Raw genomic sequence first — 7136 nt, 5'->3', positions numbered from 1 at the left:
TAATGGCGGCTGCCTCTCTAAAAGCCTCCAGTGGCACCAGCCGCTGTCTGCAGCACCTCAGGCTGTTTCCTTGGGTTCTGGTTGTTAGGCAACCAACCCTGACCACAGCCTGCCCCAGCTGGCTTTGTCCTGCCACTGGCTCAGGCCATGTTTGCAGCTTGCGAGGGGCTGGGCCAGAACCTGTGGCGCCGGTGAGGGGAAGGAGCGTCTGGGCCGGGTTCTGCTTTGCTGCATGGGACTGGAAAGGGCCCTGCCCTGCAGGTAAGCCCAGGAAAACGGCTGCTGGGCAGGCTTTCCCCATGCCGTGCCATGCTGCTCAGGCCATGCAGGGTCAGGCTGGGCTGGCACTGGGGAGGACAAGCAGCAGCGGGGCTGCAGCTCCGGCCCAGTCAGCACCAGGGAGGAGAGGTGGCGGCAGAGCTGTGTGCTGCTTAGGACATGATGAGCCCAGCCGGAGCAGCAGGGGCTCAGCTGCGCTCGGGTCAGTCCCGAGCGGTACACAGCTCCACCACCACTTCTGCTGGCTGGTGCAGACCAGGCCGGGCTTGCCCCATCCTCAGCAGCACGTGGAAAGCTGGCTTCAGCCGCGTGCTGCTCCAGATGGGATGGACCCAGTCGGATCTGCACTGGCCAGGAAAGGTGGCATGCAGCTGAAGTCGGCTCCTTGTGTGCTGCTGGGGATGGGAGGAGCCTGGCCAGGTCTGCACTGGCCAGTAAAAGCGGCGGCAGAGCTGTGTGGCGCTCGGGGCAGGACGAGCCTGGCTGGAGTGGCAGGGGCTCAGCTGCACTTTCCCCCTGCCCGTGCCAGTCAGTCCCGAGTGGCACATGGCTCCCCCACCACTTCTGCTGGCCAGTGTAGACCCATCCAGGCCGTCCCATCTGGAGCAGCAGGCGGCTGAAGCCGACTTCCCACGTGCTGCTGGGGATGGGAGGAGCCTGGCCGGGTCTGCACCAGCCAGCAAAAGTGGTGGCGGAGCCATGTGCCACTCAGGACTGACCAGTGCAGCTGAGCCCCTGCTGCTCTGGCCGGGCCCATCCCATCCTGAGTGGCACACAGCTCTGCAGCCACTTCTGCTGGCCAGTGCAGACTCGGCCAGGCTCCTCCCGTCCCCAGCAGCACGTGAGTAGCCGACTTCAGCTGCATGCCACTTTTCCTGGCCAGTGCAGACCTGCCCGGGTCCATCCCATCTGGAGCAGCATGCAGCTAGAGCTGGCTTCCCACATGCTGCTGGGGACAGGGTGAGCCTGACTGCCAGCAGAAGTGGTGGCAGAGCCTCCTCCTTTTGGGACCAGCTGTCACAGGTAGGGGGAAAGTTCGGGGGGAGGTCTGATGCCCCTGAAACCTCCCTGCTGGGGCAGGATGTTCGAGGGGTTGTAACCCCTTGCCACCTGGTAAGTTGAGCAAGGGGAGAGACTTCCGGTGGCAAAGGTCAGGGGTCAGGGTGGGGCTTCTGGTGGCAAAGGGCAAGGGGCGGGACTTCCGGTCCCAAGATGGTGACAAGGGGGTGGGGCAACTGAAGGGGCGGGGCTACCCATGTGGTCCCCGACAGCTTGCCAAAACTCATTAAGTGGTCCTCTGCCCGAAATAATTGCCTGCCCCGGTATACCCTCTTGTTGTGCAAAAGCTTGTTTTTGCTTTTGCAACCTCACCTAACAGTACACTGCATATTGGACACTGCTGAAGAAAAGAGAGAGGCCTAGGCAAATTAAAGGCCTTTTCCAGTATATGAGACATGAGGCACCGATGGCCTGTTATAGGGCCAGATAACAGTTGCTGAAGCTTCAACAGTTTATCTTCTGACCTAACAGCAGTAGGGTTATTTGATTGTTTTAAAAATTTCTTAGTAGTTAAATGGATTTATTTTTAAATACGAAATGTTTAGTCAGGCATGACAGGGGAGTGATTGATATTGCCAGTGGAAAGATTGGCTATCATTGACTATTTTTCCCTTTACTCTTAAAAGAAGTTTCCCACAGGAATAGGTAAATAACCTGGAGTGGGACAGCTTGGGAAAGCTGACTCGATTGCTGCCCCTTTGTTGCAATTACAAAGAGAATAGCTTGCTCTCTGGAGTGTTCCAGTCTCAAACTTTCCCCCAAGATTTGCATTCTCTTAGGGCCTGATTCAAAGCCCACTGAAGTCAGAAAGATTTGTGACTTTTAAGATTCGAAGGGCAACCTGTGCATTCTCCGAAAAAACACCCCCCTCCAAGTTGTTTTGAATAAAGAACTCACCGGCTTAGTGTCGCGAAGAATTTCCCTTGTAGACCTTTAGCCAACCAGTGACCCACAGGAAGGAGTTTATCAGGATCCTTTTCTCTTTCCCTGTTCCTAATTATTACATTTTGTCTGGAGTTTGTTTCTAAAATAACTGTTTGCCTGACACTGCTTTCCTTCTGTTTTGTGAAATACCCAGGAGTTTCCCATATAACTGTCTCCTCCTTATATTCACATCTTTACAAACTCACCCAAATGACTTTAAGCATTAAATTTGATCATTAAGTCCTTTACAAGCTGTCCTCTGATAGGCAGAACAAAACAAATGTTATGATCCAGTAAGTTATCCTCCTCACTTGTGACCTTCCAGCTTTAGGCCCAAGCCAGAGGTTGACCATAAGGTCAATGCTTTATGCCAAAAGCAACCCACATGCCTTTTGCTAATTACAAATAGCAGTTCTGTGCGGTCCAAACTATTATCAAAATGACCTCCCAGTCATTTTCCCCCACTGCCGACTAATAATTAACAGGCTTTTTAATGCACTACAAAAAGACCAATTAACCCTAAAGCATTTAGAAAATGACATATGAATTACTTGTAAAATGTTTCCATAAACATTAAATGTCAGGCAATTACATAAGAGAATAATTGCTAAAGTGACATTAAAGAGCTTAAAAGGGGGGAAAAAAGAAAGGTTGCTTAAGTAGTACCTTAATTCTGAGAAAACCTGCTAATAGCTTTGTTTTTAACCACACCAACCCTGGTCCATGTGAGTCTAAACAGGCCGGGGCAGCCCAACTCTGCTGTATTTTTAATAAAGGAAGAAAAGTGAGAGGTGATTTGACCTTGTGCATTCTTAAAAACCTTTGTATGGTTAGTCAGAGTTGCATAACCTTTTGAGATGCCACTACTGGAAATATAAATCCAAGAAGAAACCAGACAAAATTTTATCTTAGTTTTATTTTCCCCATGGTCTGGAATAGACTTCCCCCAGAGGTGGTGCAGGCACCTCTGGATTCCTGTAAGAAACACTTGGATGCTTATCTTGCTGGGGTCATTTGACCTCTGCTGACTGCTTTCTGTTTGGTTAGGAGGCTGGACCTGATGATTTTGCGAGGTCCTTTCCAGCCCTAATGTCTATGAAATCTATGAAGTGGGCGATTCCACCAAAGTAGTGTCCTCAGCTAATTGAATTCTTGAATTTTTTGAAGCTTTGCATTGTACATTATATTCCAGAGTTTGCTAAAATTTGAATATTGGAGAAGGTCTCTTCTGCATCAGTATTACAGAGCCTTGGTCACTTGTGGCTGTGTTGTTAATAAATTTTTTCTGGTTATACTTGGTGGTGCTTCACCTTTACTGTTTGAAAAATGCAAGTCTGCATACCTTCCTACTGACCCCGTGATGAACCTTAATGCACAGCATTCATTTGCTTCTCTGCAAAATCTTCACCTTGAATTTTCTCCTTGGTGGGCTAGCAGATTCATCAGGTCCCTTGTGGGGTTCCTACTGCTAATATTCTTGAATAAATTATCTGTATCCATGTGTTTATCCATCTGCTTTTCAAATTCTCTTTTACCTCTAATTTTCATATTAGGCTTTACTTGCTTTGGTTTATGCTGATTTCTATTGAGTTGGGATGGGTTTCCCTCTTTCTGAAGGATACAGAAAAAGAGTCTTGACTTTAGGACTTTGTCATTCAGTCTCCCCGCCTCTTCCTTGAGTGCTGTCCTGCTTCCTGTATTATTCAAGGGAATTATTTTTGGTGACTCTCTTAGTTTCTTAAGTAGTCTTCCTGCTGATTTTGCTGAATTTTAAATATTCTCATTTGAGTAGGGACTTTAGGGATGCTTTTACTAGCTTTCTAGCTTTTATGAGAATCCTCCTTCCTAAAGAAACTTACGGTGTTAATTTTGGCAATATTCTTGCCCTGAGGACACTGAGTACAGTTGTGGCATAGCCACTCACTAACCAGTGATTAACACTTAGTATAACTGCCAGTTAGTGGTGTGATTTTTTTTTTTTTTTTTCCTTTCCTCTTCCCTCCCCTGTCTCAACAGTTATGACAATATATTTCCTTTTTCATGCACTTTAACTAACTAATGATACAGTAAAATCATCAAAAGTTTCTAATCTAGACAGTTCCTTAATGAGTATCAACTCTAGGTACTCAATTTCTACCTGTTACTAAGGAATAAAATGAAACTCACCTTTCTTCCTTTGTGCTGTAGATATGCAGGAAAACGAAATTTGGTGTATTCTGTTTCACCCAGGGCAAAGTGAGCATTTTGAATATTGTAGTGTTTTAGGCTTGCATTTCACTGGCAAACCTTTTTTAAAATTAATTTCATAGATGTCCTTCATTTATATCAGCTCCTCTTCCTTAAAGGTATTTTTTTGCATTAATGCCTTCTACATGATAGCCTGCTTGTCTACTTAATGAGTTATGCGAGATCAACCACCCATAATTTTGATCTGTCTTATGTAAAAAGTCTCCAAAGTATACATGTTAAATCCTTATTCTCCAAATACCATCAGAAGGGGATTGCTCTATACAAACATTTGAGCTCACAGTGGCAGAAAGATATGAAAATTCAGAGAAGTAGGCATCTAGTTCTTATACCATCTAGGTGTAGCAAGACATCTGAAGGTGCCTTTGCCAGATTAAGCAAGTTCTTTGGAGGTTTGTTGCTTGACATAATAGAGGGGAGATGGAGGGAGGGCCCATGGACTAGGAATAAAGGAATGAGGCAGAGTCTTGAACTTTGCTTGCTGTTGTGTGGGGAAACCAGCAAAGAGCAAATCCTGAAGAAATGTCATTCTGCTTTAGAGAACAAGTTGAATTGTGAGGTTTGTTTTTTTTACTGGAAGCCAGCTGGAAGTATTGTGCTTCTGGCAGCCCAGAGCCATGTAAAATGAAAGTTACGGTTATTAGTTTTTAAAACCACAAACGCTTGAACTAAAGTGCTTATAGTATCATTACTACTACTGAACTACTGTGGCAAACTTTTGTTTTTCTTTTTAAATGGTTTTGACACAAAGTTGAAAATATTCCCTCAGTGATAAGGTATGTTCACTGGTTACTTGAGTTGCCATATTGGGAGTAACAAAGTGTCCATGTCCTTGAGATAGTCAGAATGGTGAGAGCTGGAAGTGAGCAGAATGTCTGTCTGCCTGAGACTTTAAATAAGGAATAACTGTGGTTGTACCAGGTGCAGTTAAATTTTGAAAAAATATAAAATGTTTAGCTAAAACGAGGAATTGTGTGGAACATAAGTTAAAATATTAAACTAAGTTTATTATTAACACATTATTGGGTCAGACACTGCAGCCCTTGAAGTCCTTTGGAGGTTTGCCTGGGGTAGGACTGGGTAAACTCTAGGTATATGGAACTTAACCTTCAACAGCCAGAGGGGAAGTTCATCATTACATGAATCCTGACAAAGTTGAGAAATAAATAAACCTGGGATTCTTAGGCATTTTAAGTGCAGTTGGGTGCCCATATCCTATAAAGTTAGTGGGTTCAGATGCTTAACTCCTTTTATCCTCCTTTGTAGACTTAATTTAGTTAGGTTACAAAATGCGTGTGCAAATTATTATGAAATAAGATGTGGCATTCATTAAAACTATTGGCTCCAGGTTAAGGTCCGAGCAATATTTTGGAGAAGGATCAGTTAATATCACTGCTACACCTCTCTGGGTATATGTATTTCTCTTTGTTGTGTCCCCCCCTCTGCCTCCCCATTTCTCTGTGCTGAGTACCACACTGTCAATGCTGTATTTTATGTAAACCAAGAAAGATAGCCACATGCATGATACTGAGCCACACCCAACATTGAGTATTGCGCCTTCTGGGTAATATTGCCTTCATCATGGAAAAGAAGGTTACATTCAGTAGGCTGAAGAAATATTTGCTGCCTATAGAATTAGCCCTGAAAATAAGATTTGCCTGTTGGTGGAATTCCCCTTTTGTCATTTTTCTGTGTTTCTATGGATTGGTATCTGACATGAATGTTCGGACCTGGCACTGTCGTTTACACCCAAGCAAAGTGGAGGCAAGATGAAACCAACTCCAAAATTTTCAACTTAGCCTTGAGATAACCTTTGACACTCATTTTGCATAGAGGTCCTGTATGCAAGGCAATGGCAAATCAGATTTGTTGTGCTCCCTTTCCCTCTCCTTTCCCACCCTTTGCAGTGAATTTGGGTTTTGTTGACTTCCTACCAAGTTCTGGTGGGTGAGATATGTAAGAAGAAGGTGTCTCTTTGCTGGGCCTTCCCCCCCTCCTCAGATCACATTCTGAAGTTTCTGATCACACGTTAAAATGCTGTAACAAAGTTAGATTTATAATAGCTGTTATAAATATATAAATATAATAATTAAACTACCCATGCAGTGTTTGAAGCTGATGAGTTTTTGGGCAACATTTGAAAGAGAGGGGATGGAGGGTGTTGAGGGAATTGGTGGGGTTATTGCGGGGCTCCTGCCACGGCTTTACGAGCACTCATGGTGCTCTGGCCAGGTGCCAGATGACTGGAGGAGGGCCAGTGTGGTCCCCATCTTCAAAAAAGGGAAGAGGGAGGACCTGGGCAACTATAGGCCAGTTAGTCTTACTTCGATCCCAGGGAAGCTCTTTGAGAAGATTATCAAGGAGCACATCTGTGAAGGACAAGCAGGGGGGATGATGCTCAGCGGCAACCAGCATAGGTTTATTAGGGGCAGGTCGTGTCAGACCAACCTGATTGCCTTCTATGATCAGGTCACAAAATCATTGGACGCAGGTGTCATGGTGAACATAGTCTTTCTGGACTTCAGGAAGGCCTTTGACACTGTCTCCCACCTCATTCTCATTAAAAAGCTAGGCAACTGTGGCATTGCCTACACAGTCAGATGGATAGCAAATTGGCTGAGGGGTCG

At 45.3% G+C, this 7136-nt stretch overlaps 1 protein-coding gene and 1 long non-coding RNA gene across 4 annotated transcripts in view; one reads left to right on the top strand and one right to left on the bottom strand.

The window, feature by feature from the left end:
* LOC109297147 overlaps nt 1–2483 on the bottom strand; it is a 21947-nt gene extending 19464 nt beyond the window's left edge. Inside the window, exon 1 of the long non-coding RNA XR_002097220.1 lies at nt 2236–2483. This is a non-coding gene — a long non-coding RNA (uncharacterized LOC109297147). The remainder of the gene's footprint in view (nt 1–2235) is intronic.
* Nucleotides 1–7136, top strand: part of SLC4A4 (solute carrier family 4 member 4) — a 363621-nt gene that overhangs the window by 111142 nt on the left and 245343 nt on the right. The gene's annotated exons all lie outside the window — the stretch shown is intronic.

The sequence above is a fragment of the Gavialis gangeticus genome, unplaced genomic scaffold (assembly GCF_001723915.1).
Source record: "Gavialis gangeticus isolate Ggan-Ray unplaced genomic scaffold, GavGan_comp1, whole genome shotgun sequence".
Taxonomy (NCBI): Eukaryota; Metazoa; Chordata; order Crocodylia; family Gavialidae; genus Gavialis; species Gavialis gangeticus.
Note: the sequence above shows the minus strand (reverse complement) of the source record. Positions and strands in the feature narration are given on the sequence as shown.